The sequence below is a fragment of the Saccopteryx leptura genome, chromosome 7 (assembly GCF_036850995.1).
Source record: "Saccopteryx leptura isolate mSacLep1 chromosome 7, mSacLep1_pri_phased_curated, whole genome shotgun sequence".
Taxonomy (NCBI): domain Eukaryota; kingdom Metazoa; phylum Chordata; class Mammalia; order Chiroptera; family Emballonuridae; genus Saccopteryx; species Saccopteryx leptura.
The window spans coordinates 51,133,097-51,156,877 of record NC_089509.1 but is presented as its reverse complement, the minus strand read 5'-3'; the positions used below and the strand labels follow the sequence as shown (position 1 = coordinate 51,156,877).

Here is a 23,781-nt window from a genome sequence, read left to right as displayed (position 1 = left end):
AGTCAATAATATTAAAATAATTATATGTGGTGTCAGGTGGGTACTAGAAATATTAGAGAGATAAATTCATAAGTTATATAAATGTCTAAACACTATGTCGTACAGTTGGAACTAATATAATATTTAACGTCAGTTATAATTGAAAAATAAAAAGTAATAATAAAAAAAGAGAAAAAGAAAAAAATATAATATATTGTTCTGACACCAATTTCTACATTAATTTAGACACTGAGGAGTTAATTTCCACGAATAGTATATAATCATATTCTATTGACATGATGCAGTACTAGGATAAGATATGACCTCTTTCTACCATCCAGATTCCTGTGTTAGCTTTTATGTTTTTCACTCAGGATTTTAGTTATCTTTTTATAACTGAATACTGTAGGTTTTCTTTTATTTATTAGGAGCTTAACTATGTATTTGAGAAAGCATTTTATTTTTATAGCTAGAGTTTTTAGATATTGGTAAAGAAGTATCATGCACATTTAGTTTACCAAGTGCCAGAATTGAAAATTCTCATAGGTTTTGTGGAAATTGTTACTTTTATTTCCTTTTTTAAAATTTAATCATTTTAGAGAGGGCAGAGAGAGAGGAGAAGAGGGGAGGAGCAGGAAACATCAACTCCCATATTTGCCTTGACCAGGCAAGCCCAGGGTTTTGAACCAGTGACTTCAGCGTTCCAGGTCAATGATTTATTCACTGTGCCACCACTAATGAGGCCAATTACTTTTTATTTCAGTAGGTCTCATTTAACTTTAAACTTCCTGGGGATGTAGAAAGCTATGGCTCCAACGATATAGGACTAGTGCCAGAAACCATCAATGCAGGTGGACAGGTTATATCAAGTACAAAAGGATTTCCTGTACTCTGCCTCTTCTGGTTCTTAGTAATAACAGCACATATTTACTAACATAATTGTTTATGCAGACAGTTGACTTTCCTAAGAAGTTAGATTCAAGATTCATAGAATTACGTGATTCCTGGTAATATAACTAAGGTTTCCATACGAGTCATGAGAGATTTCAGTTGGTGGATTCTCCAAGGACAGTAATTGGGCACCTTATCTCCATGCTCTTTATCTCCCTCTATGAACCATTTTACCTCTTAACTTTCAGACACCTCAGCCCCTAAATCATGGACCATTTATTTGGGTAGTTAAATCAAACATAAAATAGGGCATAGTCTTTTTTTGGCTTTCCTCTCTTCCAGTTGTTTGAAATGGAGTGACCGTATATCACAGTTTGCCTGGGAGAGTCCTGATTCACTCCTTTGTTATAGAGAAATTATTAACAATACACTTTGTGGTTTAGATGATACACTTTATGGTCACTCTGTCTATACAACTAAGTTTCCTAGTCCTGTGGGACCATTGGTGCAGGAAATTACAAGTCTGATTATTTCTCTGGCACATTCTAGCTGTCTGACAATTTCTGGACCACCACAGTTGCTCAGTCTAGGGGAGACACAGAAAAGGAGGACCACATGCTGGACTGATAAAGATACAATCACAGTTGCCCTTGACTGGTTTATTTCATGTCTTAGATATTTTACCTTTTGACATCAGTGGCTCAGAGAAGGGAGACAGTGTCAGTCTCTTGTCATAATCTTATCATAAATTTCTCATGGTATTCCAGCCAATCCACTCTCTTTCATATGAGCCTAATAAAGACTGTGTTGTTTTACTGTCACTCTCCTCTACCTATCCCCTAGCGCAAGTTGTAGCACAGCATAACAATCTCATAACTGCATATTTTTTGTTAATACCATGAAAACATGTTCATGCTGGAACTTATCCAAGATACCAATATAAAACTTACCATTCTTAAGTATAATAATGATTCAAATGATTCAAAGTACTTCTTAAGGGTGATTGCTTCCTAAGATCATTTTATTCCAGTACAAAATTAATTTTCAGCAGGTAGAAACAGAAATTTAAGTAAAATAATAATTTCTTTTTTAAAAAATTAATTAATTAATTAATTTTAGATTTTTTTTATTTATTCATTTTAGAGAGAGGGGACAGAGAGAGAGAAACAGTGAGAGAGAAGGGGGGAGGAGCAGAAAGCATCAACTCCCATATGTGCCTCGACCAGGGAAGCCCGGGGGTTTTGAACCGGCGACCTCAGCATTCCAGGTTGGCACTTTACCCACTGCGCCACCGCAGGTCAGGCAAAATAATAATTTCTTACACTCAAAAATCTTTTAACACATGATAGGTAAAATTTAATTATGTATTCATGATTCCTAAACTATTTCTTCAAAAATTTTCACAAATAAAGTATCCTTACATGTTAGAAAATATTTTTTCATTATTAATGTAGTTAGTAATTATATTTTCTTCCAAATGAAGATCTAGATTTAACAGTTTGAAGGAATATTGCCAGAAAATATTTGCAAAGTCCACCTCCACCTCTGCTTCCACCCACTGCCAATTTCTCTAAACCCAACTGCAGTAAGAGGGAGATGACATTAATGTATGAGTTTTATAGGGAGATATGCCAGTAGCTTTTGCTTTTGAGTTTTAATATAATTTCATTTCATATTCTCAATGCAGGCCATCTTTTCCTACATAGAAATAATATTTCAATAGGCATTGCTATATTGCCAATGGTAATCATCATCATCAAAAACTATATAAAATTATAACATACCTTAAAATCAATATAATATAAAATTATAAGTTTGATGATTAAAGACCTTATTTTCTTTCACAGGCATTATGACTTTTCTTCTTTGAATCCCAAAGCAAGATTTTTCACCAACATAAGAAAACCACTGTTTTTGAAGATCTTACTGTCACTGTTTTTAAACAAAATTAGAGACCATATTACACTTGTGTTCTAAAGCCAATAGATGTGTAAAGAAGCTGTTGGCAAAATACAAATCTATAGTATTTTTAAATTCAAATTATATGTTAAAATCTCTTAATTTTTTCTAATTAGTTTCCTTTTGAAATAAATTTGTTTGTAACTACCATCAGTATTTAAAGAACTCAGTAAAATGCATTAATAATTTATAGAGCAAAAAGTAATAAAAATCAGGAAAAGTAGTAGGAATTATTTTTGTATTGGCAGCATCTAAATGTGGTTTGGGATTGATGTTAAAAGCATTTGTGACCTTTGCAAGAAAATATTTTCAATAGAAATTTTATTTTATTATTTTTTGAAGACTTTATTTATTTATTTATTTTAGAGATAGGACAGAGAGAGAGAGAAAGAGAGATGGGGGAGGAGCAGGAAACACCAACTCATAGTAGTTGCTTCTTCTACATGCCTGCACTGGGCAAGCCTGGAGTTTTGAACCGGCGACCTCAGCTTTCCAGGTCAGTGGTTTACCCACTGCACCACTACAGGCCAGGCTCAATAGAAATTTTAGAACATAATGTATATCCTCTAACATGTTTGCTTTGAGTAGAAATCTGAAATATATTATTCTAAGGCCTGCTTTGTGTTTTCTATGACCTATTATAAAATTATAAAATAAATATTTTTCAAAGAGAACCAACAATAAAACCAAACATAGAATTTAACCCCTGTAGAAATGCTCTGTGCTGAGAGTGGGTGAGCTTGATTTGCTGCATGGTGAGCATACACCTCAAGACCTCTAGTATCAGGCATTGCTCACGACTGACCATTCTGTGGGTGAACAACAGCTGTCAATTGAATTAAACTTCAGTTAGTGTTTCTGTTTCAGATCACCAGTTATCCCACTCATAACCCCCAGACAACCACACTCAGTGACGGAATTCAGATAATTTAACAACCGATTCTCTGTCCTAATGGCTGTCTTAAGCATAAAAAAAAAAGAAATACGAAAAGATAGTTTATTATTTCATGCATTTAATACTTGAACAAGAATAAAAGAGGTACACAAAACTAGATTATAAGAAAGAGTTTTAAAATATTTATGAAAAATATTAAATAATACCTGACAAAAGAAAACCAATAAAACTGTTATTTAAGATATTTCCATATTGCTTCTTGATTGGCATCCTCGCTCGCAATTTTTTTCACCTATGGTTGGAATGAATATTACTACAGGTGCTTAGAATAAGCAGTTGCACAGATGAATGTTAAAAAAAGAGTAAGGAATGTAAATTTGTGAGTTCCACATTGGGTGGCTGCCTAGGTGCCCACCTTAGAGAGAACCCTGATTATAAGTGCCATTTTAACAACCGTTTTTTTGAACTCAACAAAAAATTAGATATCGGTTCTGATGAACCAGTGTGAACCAGCTGAATCCCACCACTGACCACACTGCTGGTCAGGGAAAGATGGAGACAAACATCATGTTCTGAAATGGATAAGGGCTAAGAGTTCTATGGCTGGCAATCATAACCTAAAATTTCCTAATAACAACGGAATGAAAACAAACACAAATCTAAATTTTATCTTAATATATATTTTAGTGGTTGGGAACTGAAGCTAGATCAAGATAATCTCATTTAAGGCTCAGTAGGTGAGTGACATAGTCATGAGGATAGCTAGAGGTGAGCCACAGGGGGAGAAGAGACGAGGGAAGAAGACGCTGAAAAGTAGAGAGAAGTCTGCCTTTTTAACGTCGCCCTGAGGAAAGGAAAGGGGTGTATCTGTGTCTTCATCTGTATCTGTACTGCCACCTAAATGCCTACTTCTGCCCTTCTCACTCTAACCTGTCAGGCTCCCGATAGAACCCAATCGAGTCAGGTACAGAAACAAGGAAGTGATATTTCTATTCAACTAATTCTGAATTGAATTGAGTTCATCTGTACTGAGACATCCCTGTAAGAATGGGATTCTTCATCATGCCTGTACCTTCTTCAAGACCTCACATGGCCATTCCATGGCATGTGAGTGCAAGGGAATATTTAGATGTTGGCTCTAGAAAAATGCAAGAGATTCTGGAACTGTCAATTAGGAGAGAGATAGAACTTCTAGTAGGAAGCTTCATAACGAGGGTAGGGCAGGGAGTTTGTAATTAAGTCGCCTTTCTTTTCTCTTTACACATTGTATCCTGTGAAAGTACTAATGAAACTGAGGGAGGAAAAGGCCAGAGCCTGAGTAATTAATTCAGATGCTGGCAAACCTACCCAATAATCAAACTAGATAGTTATACAAGATATGTGTTGGTCTAACCGTGTGCAAGTTTAAAATAAAAACTGGTTTTAAACAGGTCATTCTGAGTAAGAAAGAGAATGAAACTGAAATAAGTATAATAAGCGTAATGTATAAAAGTGTTATTAGTTGCCAATTCAAGGATTAATGTGACAGAAATGTGCTCTACTGGAAAGTGTTTTGTTACTAAAGATAAATTGTTTTTCTCTAGAAAGTCCATATTCTACAAATACCCTTTTCTGAGGACCCAACCGATTTAAAGAAAAGAGACATTTTATCTTACAGACAAGGCTTTGATTTCCAAGAACAGGACATCTGAAGTAAGTTACATCAGTCTATCCTTTATATTATCCCCTACCTCTTTTTCTGTCCCAAAGGAAAAAAAAAAACTTTTTGAACCTTTCCTCTCTTATCTCTTATAGTCCTGTGATTTAATTTTTTTTCTTTATAAATTTTTTTAATGACTTAATAATCTTACTCTGTGAAGGGACTAGGTTTCTCTAACCTTAACTAAAATCAAATATTTCTCAGCAGTATGTTACTCAATAAAAAAAAGTCATCTTTTTTCTTTCACTGATAAAAGTCTTCAAATCTAAAATTACTCTTCTCCTTTCTTGTTTCCTGTTTAGTCCTCAGCCTGAGACCCTGTCTCTGCAAATCTACTCTTAAAATCCATTTACGGCCTAATAATAATAATAAAGTCTATCAGCTCTTACCTATTCTTTTATTAACCAACCACTTGATGAGTTAGCTACTGTTTCTGAGAGCCTTTTTGATAGTCAACTTACCGGCTTTGCCTCTTTTGGCATTGTTATTGTTACAACTTCTCCCATTACTTTTCCACAGTTAATTAGTATCCTTTCTAGATTCATTTTTACTCCATCTAATCTTAAAGTTATACCCCCAGTTATCTTCACTTCCCTTTTATTCCCCAAAGATATTTATTAATGTGTGACCTAATTCTTGCCACAGCTTCATATACATCTATCTTCTAATCTAGTACGTGCCCATAACATTTTCACCATATAAAACATCTCTATTTGAGAGCATGTATTTAGTCAAAAACATAACATCAAAAGCCAAATTCATTATCCTTGCTTTTGCTATAATTACAAACAAAAAACCACCACCTTTGGGCCTCAATCAGATTGAATTTCAGAATTAACATTCCCTATAATTTCTTTATATAATATCTTAAAATTCCCACTTCCCTTGTATTTACTTACCTTACCTTTGTGCTTGAAATAAGTGACTTTCTGTTTTTATTTATTTATACTCAACTCGCTCTTAAAGATTTAATTTAACTATCAATATGATAGTTAAAATGATTTTCCCTGGGCTCCTCGTGCACAGAAATGGTGACTGCTAGCTTATTCTGGACCTCAGACAACAGAGTGCCTGGTACAAGGTAAGTATTTGCATACCTGCCCCATTCACTTCTCTTCATTTTCATGTTTATAATGTTTTGAGCTATAGTTCTGACTATATATGCACATTTCCATGATGAACTCCATGCCTCTGTTTATATCTTAGTCTCTACAGTGGACCATTCTTGGTAGGTGTGTGGTACTCTGTAAATATTGTATGTGGGGGTGGCAAATTTTAATCTCCTTCCTTTCCCAAGATATTGAAGCAGTAGCCTGTAGCCCAGTAAGAAGAAAAAAAAGAGGAAAGGACAAGGCACAAGATGTGGTTCTTATAAGGATAGATAGACTAATCGATACGTATAGTCTGTTCTGTTAGGTAGGAAGAATAGAGCTGTAAGCCATTATGTGACCATGCATATCATTCCTAGGCATAGAATAGAATCATATACCTCATCAAAGGAGGAGAAGAGAATACTAAGAAAGAGAGTTTCCATAGTTTCAGATTTCTTGGATGCCTTGTCAAGAGGCCTGAGAAAACTGCATATAATATGCCACTGAGTAACATGTACACTGAAAGAAACTCTATATAGAATATACCCAAATACAAACACACCCACATATGCACACACACACACCCAGAATCAATTTCAGCACACCTGCTCTATGTCTTTTGGATTCACACTAGAGGTAAATTGGATTACTGGTACAAAAGACATTGAAAACAGCCAGCCAGTGTTCTAACCTTGCCTCTGATTCTAATTTAGTATGTGGCTCTGGGAAATTCATTTACTCCCTCAGCTACAGTTGTTATTCTAAAGATAATATGGATAAATGCTGAAGATCTGTGATTCTAAAAATCCCCACATATAAATAGAGACATGTGGAACTTAAATCTCTTTAAATATCTCACATGTCAAAAGAATGGATTTTTTTTTTCTTGGTGGTTCAAACCATCCTATAAAATCATTACCCATAGCGTTCACAACCTCTGACACAGCACTGCTACCTCTTCATTGGAAAATGCTGAGTGGGTAGAAACATCCTGATGCATTCCCACCACCTGCCACCCACCTCCACCACCACCATCAACACATGCACGCGCACGCACACACACACACACACACACACACACACACACACACCACAACACACACACACACACCACAACACACACACACACACACACACATACACACACATACCTCTTTCCAAAGACAAGAGAATGAGGCTTTTAAAAACAATCTTACAAAGTTATTTTTAAATATTTAAAAATATTTTAAATGTATCTAAATAACAATCAGGACTGTTAAACAAAGGCTTTCTATATTGCTTCCTTGGTATAAATTTGATACTAATAAAAAGAGGATTTGGGGGGAAGCATGAGAAGAAGCAGAGAAAAGCAGAGCTGTTATATGCAATTTCTAGTGCCTGAGTCATTCCACTCTTTAGCACAGCTAAAGTCACATGACCAAAAATAATTTAAAATGTGAACACCTTATACAATATCATCTAATTTTAACGATCACAGTTCTGTCATCACAAACCCACCAGGATCTGAGAAAAATCCACTTCTCAGCAATTAATTTGTTTTTGGTTTACTCCTTACATCCATACTGAAGGGAGAGGGAAGGTTTGTATTATCATTCCAGATCTGTTAAACATGTTACATAAACCTTCCATTCGTGTGGGAGAAACGACTTAAATATATATCTAAGAAGGAAAAGAAAAGCACGAATAAGCAGTGCCATCATTATAAGCAAGAAATTTTCAGGCCTTCAGGCTCAGGATGTTGGCATGCCTCTGAAGCTGCTATTTGGAGGCTCAGCTCAGGGCTTTAGCATAGCCACTGCCATGTTCATCTGCTTCATTACATCTCTATAATTTGTTCACTGAATTAAGAAGCAGCATTTCCCTTGTGGGAGGGAGATCCATCCTTCACTTTGAAAGCTTTACCTTCAAAAGGCACACAAGTGTACCCATAGGTAAACACTGTAGGCCAGAAAGCCAGAGACATATTCAAATACAACAAGCAAGAGTTGGAGATCATTTCAGTCTAGGAAAATTTAAAAACGCAGAACAGCTAGATGTAGAGCCTTTAAATCTTTTAGAAATGAATCCAAGTTTATAAAGCACACATTTTATTTTCAACATTTTTGTTAACACAAATAAATACTTCTTTGATAGGTCAAAGACAGAAACATGTTGGCTTACCTGAAATAAAGGAAATTGTAAACCGTAGCACAGCATCCATATATGTGTTGAATATAATAATCTCCAATGCAGTTCTTCGGTGTTTAGATTAGAGCAGAAAGAAAAATCTCACATGTGTTCCATCCCCACTGAAAAAGAAAAAAACAAGAAAGGACGAGCACAGCATTTTCTCTGCTTCTGCCTTAGCTTGCTGCTCTGACACTCACTCGATGGTATCCACTGTCTGTTAGAAAGCAGCATGCTAAATTGAAATAAATAAATAAATAAATATAAGGCAGCATCTTACATGACAGCTCCATCTCCTGGCCAAAAGTGGAACAATATTCATTCAAGATCCTTTGGAAATGCTGCATTTAACAAGTTTGAGTAGGTGGTGTCTTGCCCATAATTCCACTGAATTTGAAATCAACTACCTTAATTAATTGTAATTTAAACATTTAAGAAGCATTAGAGTATTAATTTAAAAAATTTGTAGTCCTACTTTTAGAATTTGTTTAAATTTATTTACCTTATATTTAAATGGAAGCTTTTCATACAAAATTAGAAATGCCATGCTTACCTTAAGATTTATTTAACTTTATTTACAACCTGAAAATTACTTACTATAAAGTACTTATAGGTGTCTAATCTGTCTTTACTAGGTACCTCTTTGAGCAGAATTTGTACAAGTTTTTGTTTCTAGAAAAATTATGCATTATGTCGTTGCTATTGTTTTTATTTGAGAGGATGCTGAAGAATTAAAATTAATACAGGACAATAAAATAACTAAAAGACAAACTAAAAAATCATTAATAAACCCCAGCTTTTAAAGATATTTCAAAGTATACATATATAAAATTACACCCTGTATGAACTTTGATATTACTGTATACTGTAGTGTGTAGTTATATATCTTATTAGAAGAAGAGAAAACTTACATTATAATGAGAATGCATTTGATAAATAACACCAGTTAACTGAGTATACTATGTGCTCAATAATATATTTTTAAATTAATTTTTTATCGTCTATTGAGAAGCCCTGGTTCATTTTTAAATTTTGAAATAAAAATATAGACAGCCTTTTACTTTTCTACATTGCCACTTAAATTTGGGGACAAGTTTATCAATTAACTAAACTTCTCCCTAGTTTTTTGATTTCCTTTTTTTAATAAATAAATTTTTATTAATGTTAATGGGGTGACATCAATAAATCAGGGTACATGTACTCAAAGAAAACATGTCCAAGTTATCTTGTCATTCAATTATGTTGCATACCCATCACCCAAAGTCAGATTGTCCTCCATCACCTTCTATCTAGTTTTCTTTGTGCCCCTCCCCCTCCCCCTTCCCCTCTCCCACTTTCCCTCCCGCGCCCTCTGCACCCCCCCCCCCCCCCGTAACCACCACCACCACACTCTTGTCCATGTCTCTTAGTCTCGATTTTATGTCCCACCAATATATGGAATCATGTAGTTCTTGGTTTTTTCTTATTTACTTATTTCACTCCGTATAATGTTATCAAGATCCCACCATTTTGCTGTAAATGATCCGATGTCATCATTTCTTATGGCTGAGTAGTATTCCATAGTGTATATGTGCCACATCTTCTTTATCCAGTCTTCTATTGAAGGGCTTTTTGGTTGTTTCCATGTCTTGGCCACTGTGAACAATGCTGCAGTGAACATGGGGCTACATGTGTCTTTACGTATAAATGTTTCCAAAACCTTTCATTATCTGCTACAGCAGTAACGCTGTACTTCTGTCCGTGGTGCTGAAAAACAGCTCCAGAACGCAAAGGTTTCTAAGTCTTAAACCGGTCTGAAGTACTGTCTTTGTTGTACTTGAGATAACTTTATTTTTTTAATTCTATATCATCCATAATAAGTGATAATATCTAAGGCAAAAATTATCTAGGTAATATTTTATCCACAGAATATGTAACATACATGTTGATCAAAAACCACAATCCCTATGAATCTCTTTGGTTAAAATATAATTATCAGTCACACTTTCTTTGGATAATTTATAAAGCATTTTATTTTATTCTTGCTAAGGTTATATTATATATATTGTTTCAGCATTAGTGCACCCATTGAATAGGTGAGGGTACCTAAGTCCACTCTTCAGTAACTTGTCCAGAGTTGATTAATAAACAAGTCAGAAAAACAAACTTGGCCCTCTAAAATTTTACTTTATCATTAAAAGCATGGAAATTTTATAATAATTTATATAGCATTTACATATTTTAAAAATATTACTTTTTTCTCTTATTCTAAGGGTAGATTTTGCCCTTTAAGAAGATGCTTAGCTTATCCTGGGATATCATGCACCCCCAAGCTACTGCCACATGCTCACCCTTATGGACACAATAGCCCTGTTTGAGGAGCACAAGATTATATGATTTAAAATCAATTGATCTCAGCAAATAAATAATTAATTAAAATTTTTTTCATGTATTTATTTCTAGCTTGTAACTTGTTTTGACTAATCACAAAACAAGAAATTAAATATTAGTAACTCATACCTTGTAAATAGCTATGACTTATCTTCATTATTTTTAATATGTTTTTGTCAAAATCACTGTGGTTTAATTACAAGCATCATCACAATCCTTTTTCTCTTCTTTATATTCATATTTTTTGTAATAGAACTATCATTGAGAGATGGAGACTATTTTTACATCTTTTATCTGGGCTGACCCTGTTACTTAGCAATAGAATGTAGTAGAAGTGATATTGTTTCACTTTTAAGCTTAGGCCTCAACACTTCTTGATGCTTCTGTTTATTGTCTTGGAATGCTCTCTGATCGCCATATGAACAAGTCTGCATCTTCCTGGTGGAGCACATGAGACTACATGGAGCAGAGACAGGTTTTCTAGCTGCAAACTTCCAAAAGCAACTAACCCCAGTCTGACCAGCCAGCTGATCAAGTGAATAAATAACTCCAACTAAGGCCCTGGCCGGTTGGCTCAGCGGTAGAGCGTCGGCCTGGCGTGCGAGGGACCCGGGTTCGATTCCCGGCCAGGGCACATAGGAGAAGCGCCCATTTGCTTCTCCACCCCCCACCCCCTCCTTCCTCTCTGTCTCTCTCTTCCCCTCCCGCAGCCAAGGCTCCATTGGAGCAAAGATGGCCTGGGCGCTGGGGACGGCTCCTTGGCCTCTGCCCCAGGCGCTAGAGTGGCTCTGGTCGCAGAGCGACGCCCCGGAGGGGCAGAGCATCGCCCCCTGGTGGGCAGAGCGTCACCCCTGGTGGGCGTGCCGGGTGGATCCCGGTGGGGCGCATGCGGTAGTCTGTCTGACTGTCTCTCCCCGTTTCCAGCTTCAGAAAAATACAAAAAAAAAATAAAATAACTCCAACTAAAATCAGCCAAATCTGACCAGGATCAGCAGAACCAGAAATTCATTAAGGAACTCAATGTTTATTTGGGGATAATGTGTCATGAGCCAAATCTAATTTCTTTATACTTAATCCAATAGTGTATTTTCAATCATAGTATTAAAAAGCATTTGAAACATTGCTTACTTTCTCCTTGCAATACTTTCTTCACTTGCCTTTACCTAAAAATATTTTATATTTTAGTTCTTCTACCTATGGTTGTTTCTGCTCAGTGTTCTTTGCTAGTTTTCCCTTCCATTTTCCAATTTTTGAATGTTGATATGCCCCAGAAAACAGTTTTTGACCAAAAAACCCCCCAAATTATTGTTGTAGCCTGACCCTCTGTTCTGAACTCCAGATTTCTGTTCAAATGTTAATTCAATATATTCACTTCTTAACTTAGCATGTCTAAAACAAGCTTCTGCATCTCTTACAATATTTATTACCATAGGTAATAGCAATTCCATCCTCTCAATGATTAAGGTCAAAACATCAATGTCATCTTGAACTCTTCTCTTACTTTTATACTCTACAGTACTGTTACCTTCTCTCACAAAATGTAACCAGAATCTAACTCACTATTTTACTATTTTATCTTGACATAAATCAGCGTTATTTCTATTAAGTGTTTTTGCTATATTTTCTTAACTATTTCCTTTCTCTACATTTCCTCTACCTTTGTTATAATAAAATTTTAATACAGTAACTGGATAGTCCTATTAAACTGTAAATCATATAATGTATTACTCTTCTCAAATCTATCCAGTAGCTACCTATTTCTTTCAGAAGAAAGTCAAAGCCTGCTTAAATGATCTCAATATTGTGAACATTCTGGGCCCTTTTTCTTCTCTGATTTCTTCTCTAATTACCCTTGCCCTCACTCATTCTACTCTTTGCTTACTTAAACATGGCAGGAATGCTCCTTCATCAGGAAGATTTTACCTTTTGGGCTCTTCGCCTGAACTTCTTTTACATGGCTTTCTTACCAGTCACTTTCTCTCTCATTCTGGTCATTGTTCAAAATCATCTCCTCAGGGAGGCTGACCCTGATCCTTAACACCATCCTGTTACATCCTCTAATCCCTCCTGTTTTTATTGCCCTTGAGGTACTCAGTTGATATGTTATTTATGGTGTTTATTGCCTGCTTTCTCTAAAGAAAATGTAAGCTCCTTGAAAGCAGAGATGTTTATATGTTTTGTTCTCTGTTATAAACATGGTTTATAAGATCATAAAAAAGCTGCCCAAATAATGAATGAATCTCTTAATATAGACTGTTCACATTATTTTTATTAATACATCATGAAAATTTTATTTATTATTATGTGTGGGTTACTATATTCTCATTAATATGTCTGTCACATGGTATAAAATCAATAACATTTTTAAAATTAAAATACCATCTAAGTTCTAAACAGAAAGCTGGACATGTGGTGGGTAGTTAATAAATATATTAGGTAAATTATATAAATGTTAGAATTAGACCACTGTGCTCTTGAATTATTATCCATGGAATTCTGGGAAAAGAAATTGGTAAAGTACCATTGAATGACTCTTATTTCATGTTATCACTTCTTTTCCTGGACTTTGAAGGAGAATTGAAGGAGACTATTTTAACTATTTATTATTTAAAAAAATGTTTATTTTATCTAGAATGTTTTGAAATAAGTTGTAAAAAATAAGCTATGCTTCCTAAGGTGTGTGTGTGTGTGTGTGTGTGTGTATCTGTGTAGAGAGAACAAGAGAGAGAAAGAGAAAAGGTATTCTGAAATCAACTTGAGTTGACATTTATTTAGTTAGCAACAACAAACTAATAATGCATTATTTTTCAATGATATATCTCTCTGGTACTTCTTTGATTGTAACATCTACACTTTTATTTTGGCAGCTTGATTTTCAAAATTACTTCATATTTGAAGGATAAAAGCAAATGTGGTGATTAATTTTGTGTCAAATTAATTGGCCACTGAGAACCCTCTGGAAGAGATTAATATTAGAATGGGTGGACTCAGCAAAACAGATTGCCTTCTACAGTGTGGGTGGGCATCTTCTAAACTGCTGAAGGCCTGCATAGAACAAGAGATGAGGGAAGAAGGAATGTATCCTCTTTGTTATCTCTCTCCCTGCTTGAGCTGAGGCACCTCATCTTATTTCTCCTGCTTTTGACTGGAATTTATACCACTGGATCTTTTGGTTCTTAGGCCTTTGGGCTCAGACTGAGTAACCCTATTGGTTTTCCTGGGTCTCCATTTTCTGTGTGTGTTTGTATACTTATATACTTAAATATATAACTTATTATATAAAAATATTTATACATTATATATAACATACTGTATATGATTATAGATATTTTATATAATAATATATATTTCAAATATTATCTCACATACATGTTAATAATTATAATAACTAAACATAATAATGTTTTTTTATATATAATTTCCTATTGATTCTATTTCTCTGGAGGACCCTAATACAGTAAATAAGCCAGGTGACCAGGTGGTGGCGCAGTGGATAGAGCATCAGACTGGGATGCGAAGGACCCAGGTTTGAGACCCCGAGATCACCAGCATGAGTGTGGGCTCATCTGGTTTGAGTAAAGCTCACCAGTTTGGACCCAAGGTCGCTGGCTCGAGCAAGGGGTTACTCGGTCTGCTGAATGCCCACGGTCAAGGTACATATGAGAAAGCAATCAGTGAACAACTAAGGTGTCGCAATGAAAAACTGATGATTGATGCTTCTCATCTCTCTCTGTTCTTGCCTGACTCTCTCTCTGTCTCTGTAAAAAACAAAAAACAAAAAAACAAAAAACAAACAAAAAAAAACCAATTTCAACTCTATTAAGTTGCAGGCATTGATAAAGGCTTAAAGACTTAATTTTAACACTTTTTATTTTTCAGCTGCTTGGTTTTTATAAAAAAATATGCATCCAATTCAAGAATTAAAGGAAGATTGAGTCTAGTTTGCATTTAATTATGTGTTTACATATTTCTTGCATCACTTTTTACATGTATCTGCATTGAAGAAATGCAACCAAGCAGTCCACTAAAAAGAACAATTCAATTATGCTAATTTCTTAAATTATTAGATGCCAACCAACTTCAGGGCAGTTTTAAAACTTGAATTCCAGCCTGACCAGGTGGTAGCCCAGTGGATAGAGTGTCGGAATGGGATGCGGAAGACCCAGGTTCGAGACCCCGAGGTCACCAGCTTGAGCGCGGGCTCATCTGGTTTGAGTAAAGCTCACCAGCTTGGACCCAAGGTCACTGGCTTGAGCAAGGGGTTACTCGGTCTGCTGAAGGCCTGTGGTCAAGGCACATATGAGAAAGCAATCAATGAACAACTAAGGTGTTGGAATGAAAAACTAATGATGATGCTTCTCATCTCTTTCTGTTCCTGTCTGTCTGTCCCTATCTATCCCTCTCTCTGACTCTCTCTCTCTGTCTCAGTAAAAAAAACAACAACAAAAAAACCAACTTGAATTCCATATCTAATGTTTCTCCTACAGCATTATCATTAGAGCATCACAGACCTTCAATCTAGAAAAGGCAGATATTTTTATACCACATCCAAAAATTTCTAATACTGATGAAAAATACTTTCTCAATCAAGTTCCAATTAGCATGACTTGACATTTACTAATATGTTATCAAATTATGGATGAAGAAATAAAGGGAGCCTTGGCCAGATACCTCAGTTGGTTGGAGCATCATCCCAAAGCACAGAGGTTTCCAGTTCTATCCCAGGGCAGGTGATATACAGGAATAGCTCAGTATTCCTTTCTCTTCTCTCTCTCCCTGCCTCTTTAAATAGATACATGATAGATAGATGATAGATAGATACATAGATAGATAGATAAAAGAAACAAAGGGAAAATAAAAAATTAGGCTGGAAAAAATGTATAACTTTTATAAACAAAATCTGACAGAGTATTCACCATAATCTTTTCAAAGAGGAGGTTTAACAAATAATATAGCAATGGCTGATTGAGTATTTTTTATGTCCCAGGCACTTTGCATGGATTATTTCATGAAATTCCAACAACAACTAGGTTCTCATTTTTTAAGCCACAAAATGAGGGAAAAAAAGATGAAACACCTCAGCTAGTAAAAGATGTACCTTGAACTCCAACTCAGATCTCTATTCTCAATATTCAGGTTCTATTTGAATTCTACTTGTGACTTGGGTAATAGAAACCTTGGGAAAACTATTCTATATACTTTAGAAAATGTATGTTCTTTGTTTCAAGCTTCAGGTCTTCACAATTATCAGAAGAGCAAGAAGAATATAAAAGAGCAGGCTGATCACCAGGTATGCCTCTGTTCGCCATTTTAGAGCAACTGGCAATTTGTGCTCAATGGGGGAACTAATATGGGAAGACAGAAAAAGAAATCTGGAAGAGAAACAGAAGGAGCCAGAGTGATTAAAGAAAACAAATGACCAAGGGAGTAATAAGTGAGAGAAGAGGAGAGGTTGGCAAGAAATAAAAGAGAGAGAGAAAGAGAGAGAGAGAAACACAAGACCCCAGGCACTCTGACTAAGACACTTTTCTTCCAGAAGATAAGTCTAAAAGAGAGTGCTAGCTTCCATGATCCCCTGAACTACAAGAGGTTCTCATACATACTAAGAGCCTCACATGATTCTGTTTTGACACCAGAAATACATGAATGCTGGTTGGTGATACCTTACAAAAGGTGAATACAATATGTTGTCCTGACATCATTGATCAAGAAATGTGCTTTCGTTATGAAGCAAAAACTCAACCAACATGATGAGCCTGACCAAGCAGTGGCACAGTGGGCAGATGGTTGGCCTGAGACACTGAGGGCCTGGTTTGAAACCCTGAGGTTACCTGCTTGAGCACAGGTTCATCTGGCTTGAGTGCAAGTTCATTAGCTTGGGCATGGGGTCGTCGACTTGAGCTTGGGGTCATAGACATGACACCATGGTCACTGCCTTGAACTCAAAGGTCACAGGCTTGAGCCCAAAGGTCACTGGCTTGAACTCAAAGGTTGCTGGATTGATAAAGGGCTCACTGCTTTGGCTGAAATCTCCCAGTCAAGTCACATACGAGAAAGCAATCAATGAACAATTAAGGTGCTGCAACAGAGAATTGATGCTTCTCATCTCTCTCCTTTCCTGTCTGTCTGTCCTTGTCTATCTCCCCCCTATCCAACTAAAAAAAAAATACCTAAAAGAAGAATCACTTTGTCACACTGACATTCTCTGAGTTTTAAAACAAAGTATGGTCAATTGGTGCCTACAAAACTCCCTGATAGAAAGAAGGTTAATCATAAACTCCAAATTCTATTTTTATGGTCCTTATGGTAGCCATTTCATAGTATTTCATTTTTTCAAGTTTATCATTATTAGTACTAATGATGATAATCATCAGCCAAAATGTTTAAATTAAGCCTGCATTCAGTAAACTCCTAATTTTATTTTCTGATACATTCACCTCTCAGTGGGGTAAATAACACAAAGTAGAGAAAAAAAGCTCTACTCTACATTGAACCCAACAAAGATTTTTAGGAGGAGCTCTCCGGGGTGGATTCTAGGATGGAGTGGAGAGATCAGAGATGCCTAGAATTCTGACGATGCACCAGGCGGAGAGCCTGCTGCCCATGTACATTAGGTATGAAAGCTGACCAAGGGAAGGGAAGACAGGAGAAGACTCAATAACCAGAAGCATCCCTTTTCCTTATTGGATTAATTGCACTTAACAAGTTACAGGGACCGGTCAGAGGATAAAGTTCCATCATGACAAATGAGAAAAGTGAACTCAAAGTAAAACTTCAGAGTGATGGAGCCTGAAAGATGCTAATTATTTTTGTGAATGGAGTAGGCAAAGAAAGATGAGATACGGAGAAATTTTTGAGTGTCTTCAGGTTCACCTTAAAATGGGGAATAAGTACTCTATAGTAAGCTTCTGGCGATAAAAGGTGGCAATCCACGTTTTTCTCCCTTGACCCATGTTCATCACAATGAATCAGTTACTTAAAAGTTACCTCTACACATAGTAGTTCACTGAGAAGATGCTTTCACTGACTCATAAAAGATATAGGATTTCAGAAGTAGAGGAAACACCTAGAAATGAAATGTCACAGAATTACAACTTCGCCACCTGGACACCTAGTAGTGTTCCTCCAGGATTCAGCATCATTGAATGAGGTGTATGAACACAGTCAAGAAGTTCTTCTTCTCTTGAATTTGGCTCTGATGGGCACCTCCTCATTCTAAAAATTAACTGAAACCAGAGTCCCCTGGGTGGACAAATATTGTTTTTGTCATGTAGCCAGTCACTAAAATGCTAAAGTAGAAAGAAGGATTGAAATCAGAGTAGTAGTTTGTGTTTTTTGGATGAATTAAACATCCCCACCAGAAAGCTCTTATTTGAGGGAAATAATGTAAGGTCAGTGGTAGGAGAAGTGATATGTAAGGTCCAAGAATAGCTCAGTGAAGTTCTCAAGAACTGTAAATGTATTATGTCAAAACTGTCCTGTGTTCAGGTAGGGGCAGTTAGTGACACAGGCTGAATTCAAGAAGACAAATCCAAAGGAAAGTGCTCAGGCTTCAAAGGAGATTTCATTGGTTATTTGATCTTTCTATTTCAGCAAGATAAGGTACCTGGAAAAACACAAACAGGATGTTGTTGTTTTTTAAGGGGGCATATAAATATCTGCCTGGTGGGTTGGCATCATCAGTACTTCCAAACCAGCTTTCAGAGCATAAGTCAACAGGATTTTGGGTGAGGAAGGCTTCAGTTCTAGTAACAAGTTATATAAAACTCAGTTTTCTTGAGACCTATAATTGTAACTCATCGTTGGTAACTGGAAAACCATGCAAATAACTATATTGATCTAACCAGAATCTCCCAGAGCAAAAACTTTATCTGGCCTTGTATATATGCTTTGTATTCAGGTACACAAAAGGATTCCATTGTATTGCTAGGCATGGCTTGAAATTCCCATTTTGATCTTTACCTTTACACTGCTTAGGTCTGTAAAAGACCTAGAGGAAAGTATCTGCATATCTGGAGACACTTAACCCATTTCTTTTTTGGATAAAAATAAAATAGGGAGTAAGTAAAGAGAAAACATTTCCATATGTGTCTATGGAACAAGAAGGGGATAAAGCATAGGAAGCAATGTTTATTACAGAACTTGAACTCACATTATAATAAACAAAGTGAATAGATGGGGATAGTGAACCAAACGTAAAAGACATGAATGTTGAGGTACAAAGTGAACCCACAGATGAGGAAGAGAAAGTTATCAAAAGGTATCAAAAAGTCAATATCAGTGACTTTTTATGTTCCCCAGAATTGGTAGGCAGAGTTGTTGCAAATGGACCAAAAGAGAAACATACATTTGCATATGAGAAAGCTGAATGATGATGTACAATATTTGAACAATTATAGATAGGTGGCATGATTCAGAGGAAAGGTTAACAATGCAGAGGGACTTTTAGAAGTTTTACAAGTAACTAAAGTGAAGAAGAAGATCTCAAATCTATGAGTTCTACTTGCTTTTGCCATAATGCTTTTTGCTCAATATAAGCAGAAACTTAGCAATAGCCATGTGAGAATGGAAAGAACTGCCTTGCAGACAGCAATTTCTTTGCGTTCCATCAGAGTTCGAATGCCTGTCAAAAGTGTTGTCATCTGGGTTTTTTGAACCGATGATTTCTTTTACTACTATAGGAATATTTGACTCCTATGAGCCACTTTGGTTCTTATATAACAAGATGCAGGGCAAAAATATCTACACTGCACAACTCTCTTGTTTTATAAATCTGGAAACTGATTTATACCTCAGAAAAGGTAGGTTGGCTTAACAAAGATATCATTTCAAGAGAAATAACTAGAAGTCTTACCACCTTATCTCTCAATCACTGCTCTTTCCACTGTACCAAATAGTCTCTCACCAAGAAAATAATGTACAATTCCCCCTGGGGCTTATAGTAAAAGTGGTCTCATTGCTTTGCCCTGTTCTATGTGAAGCATTCCATGTATTTCCAAAGGAGAGAGCAACTAAAAAGAGATGAATTAAGAAAGTGGGTTTTTGACAGTTTTCAAACTTCAGGGTAGCAGAGACAATTCTCTGTGCTCACTCAACCATTTCATTTTTCTCTTTAACACATAGCAAAGCCACTGTTGTCAGTTTCTTGGCTATTGATAGGACTATGTGACTTATAACCAAAACAGTGTAAGTGAAAGTGACATTCTCTTTTTGCAGGCCCATGAATCTTTTCATGTGATCCTTGATGCTCTCCTTTCCTCCCTGTATCCTACCTAAGTCCAAAGAGCCCAGTAGACATTCTGAAGAACCATTAGATGGATGGTATCTGGGTCCTAGGTCATCAATTTAGAGGGGTCTAACTCAGGTAAACAATGATGGAGGAAATCATGGAGCAAGTCTTGCCTCAAAACATATGAGCTAAAAATAAAACCAAAAAACAGAATTCAAGAATTCTTTGGCACAATCTAGTGTTGCCTAAAGAGTGTTTCTTGAAAGTTTAGTTTTTCAACGCATTAATAGATTTTCCACTCAAAGAAAAAGGGTTGTTTCTGTGGTCAACAATAGTTTAAAGAATGTTGAGTATAATGAAGTACAAACTGAGATATAACAAAGTTATACTCTAGCTTAAACAGGACAGAAAATTATCTTCCTCATGCAAGTTTAAAGTATAAAGGTAGAACATTAAACTCATCTCCATATTGAAACTAGCTGACAGGAAGTGGAAAACAAGCAATTTTTTAAAATTTATTTATTAAATTTAATGCAGTGACATTGATAAATCAGGGTACATATGTTGAAAGAAAACATCTCTAGATTATTTTGACATTTGATTGTGCTGTGTACCCCTCCCCCAAAGTTAAATTGTCTTCTGTCACCTTCTATCTGGTTTTCTTGTGCCCCTGTCTCCTTCTTTGCCCCATCCCCCCTCCCCCCACCCCCACCCCTGTTGCCATCACATTCTTGTTCATGTCTCTGAGTCTCATTTTTATGTCCCTTCTATGTATGGATTCATATAGTTCTTAGTTTTTTTCTGATTTACTTATTTCACTCCGTATAATGTTATCAAGGTCCATCCATGTTATTGTAAATGATCCGATGTCATCATTTCTTATGGCTGAGTAGTATTCCATAGTATATATGTACCAAAGCTTTTTAATCCACTCGTCCTCTGACGGACACTTGGGCTGGAAAACAAGCAATTTTTGTTTAAGCAAATCATGTAGAATTTATACACATATCTTCATTTATAATCCATAGGTAAGAACTCCATTGCTTTGCCATGCCTAATTTCAAGGAAAGATGTTGGGCGGTTGTACACCAGGTTATACTCTTTTATTATGGAAAAAGATAGGAACACATTTTTAGGGAAAACTAGCAGTCTGCTACACTAAATTAAAACAATAAAAAACAAATTTATTTCTCTACTGAAGGATTTCTCAAGATAGTTTGAGTACTAATATGTATTATGATTCTTTAACAGAGAGCTATTTATAAGGAACATTTTAAATAAATATGGGACTATAGAAACTGTTTTGTGTATGGTTTTTTAAAAAATATCTTTGGGGCTAGTATTTTATAGAATATACCATCAGAAACATTAGCATATCAAGCTTCTCTAGTTATAAAACCCTAGACCCAGCTACCTTATTTGCCCTTGGAAGGATAAAGGGACCCTTGGAGGAGACCATTACCCAACACCCAGCCTCACTTCTGAAGTTCTATTGGAATATACTAATAAAGTAGAATTTAATATAACAGTTTCTATCCATTAAAAATAAACAAATGAGCCACATCAAACCAAAAAGTTTTTGCACAGCAAAGGAAACCATCAATAAAAAAATAAAAAATAAAAAAAAACCCTACTGAATGGGGAACATATTCACTAATGAAACATCCAATAAGGGTTTAATATCCAAAATTTTAGATTCCAAAAGAAAAACAATACAAATCAAAATAACTCCAGAGAACTTTTCTCACTGCTTCCAAAATTGTGTATGCATTTAGAAATAAGTATAAACAGCTTTTTTTTTCTATTAAAATATATACTATTTTTGAAGGAGAAAAAATGCTTGACTCACACATTAAAAATTTATCCATGGACTATAATCAGTATTTTTAAACACTTTTTAGTTAGAAATTATTCAGCCTCATATGTTTAGAACAGAGTACCAGCATAGAAGGCTTAAAATATGGAAGTAGGAATTTTGTTGTTGGGAAAAATTTAATGGAAGTTGTAGTTACAGCAACAAGGTTCAGGTTTTCTGCTGCGTGCCAATAATTCCCGGTCTCTCTCCCGGTTCTCCATCTAGCCCTCTCATTGCTCTTTACTGGCTCCTTCTACTATCATTTCAGTCTGAACAGACAAAATGTTCTCATTTTAATGAACATCATGTTTTTTAATAATGATAATGGGTGAATGATTATTTTTTAATATAATTTAAAATCTATCAGATTATTCCTATAGTAGTGTGACTTCTACTCACTTCCATTCAGAGAAGCTTTTTAAAGAGTAGTGTGAATGTTCATGCACATCCTCGTGCCTCCTGACCATTAAGACCATTCATTTTTTTAATGAAATTAAAAAATTTTTATTTCTTGAAAAAAAAAAAAACTCAATCCTGGAGGTCAGTGAGCATGAAAAAAACTCCCTACTCAAAGGAATTCAAAATTTTCATTTTTTTTTGAAAAAAACCCCTCACTCCTGGGGGTCAGCAAGCATGAATAAAACTCACTATTCAGAAAGTTAAGAGCAGAAAAAAAGGTTTACAGTTAGCAGGTTAATAATAACATTTCATTTTTGCTAGAACCATGAAATTGGATCTCAAATGTGAACAGTATATATTTTGAAGTAGAGAAAGATTTCATATGATTCCATTATGAGAAATTGTGCTTTCTGAATAATTTTTTACTAAGCACAACACTGATCATAGCTTTTAGAAAGCATTCGATGGCTCAATGCTGTCCAGAGATGAAGTCCCAACACTTTTAAGAGGGCAAGCAAGATCCTTTGTGATGTGATTTATGCCTACCTCACCTTACCAAGTTTACCCCCACCCCATTTCCACCATAGACCATATTAGGTTTTATTTTACTGGCTACTGCCAACCACAATATATATTTTATGCCTCAGTTCCCTTCTTTTCACATTATCATCTCTACTGAGAATCTTCTTTCTTTCCCATCATTGTCTTTTTGATAATCTACCAATCTTGCAAATCTCAGAACCTGTGTAGACTGTATTATCTAAAACAGGTTCATCTTTCTTTTCCTTCTCCTTTATTGTTAGTACAGTATTATAGCTTCCTTTACCACTCAAATTCACAAGGTTTTTAGAAAGATCAATCAAATGAAAAAATGCTAATGAAGTTATTTTGAAAACAATAAACTGCTACAAAACTATTTAAAAATTATCAGTAGGCAGTGCTGGATAATAATCCCAATAGAACCTTGAGCTTCTTTGTTTTTTTCCCTTGGCATTGATGTAAATGCTGTCACATTGTAATATCATATTTATTTAGTTTTGTCCTTGTGATCTACCATTCTTTTAGTCTGTCTCTGGGAATACAAAGAGTAGACTTTTAATCAGAAGAGTCCCAACTGGAATGAAATGGACAGTGTGGGTGCTGAACAAAGTGTTATTAACACTGTGGCAGAAGCAAAGGATCAGAGAAATGCTTTCTTCCTAGAAATAGCTCTTGGGCTCTCCTCTACCTCATTTGCACCTCTAAGTG

The 23,781-nt window shown here is 35.6% G+C and overlaps 1 protein-coding gene across 1 annotated transcript in view; it reads right to left on the bottom strand.

Annotated features, from left to right (window-relative positions):
• The window catches only part of LOC136378259 (sodium channel protein type 2 subunit alpha-like), a 143,348-nt gene extending 134,482 nt beyond the window's left edge, over positions 1 to 8,866 (bottom strand). Inside the window, exon 1 of the mRNA XM_066344907.1 lies at positions 8,675 to 8,866. The gene's annotated coding sequence lies outside the window, so the exon portion shown is untranslated. The remainder of the gene's footprint in view (positions 1 to 8,674) is intronic.
• Positions 8,867 to 23,781: the final 14,915 nt, after the last annotated feature.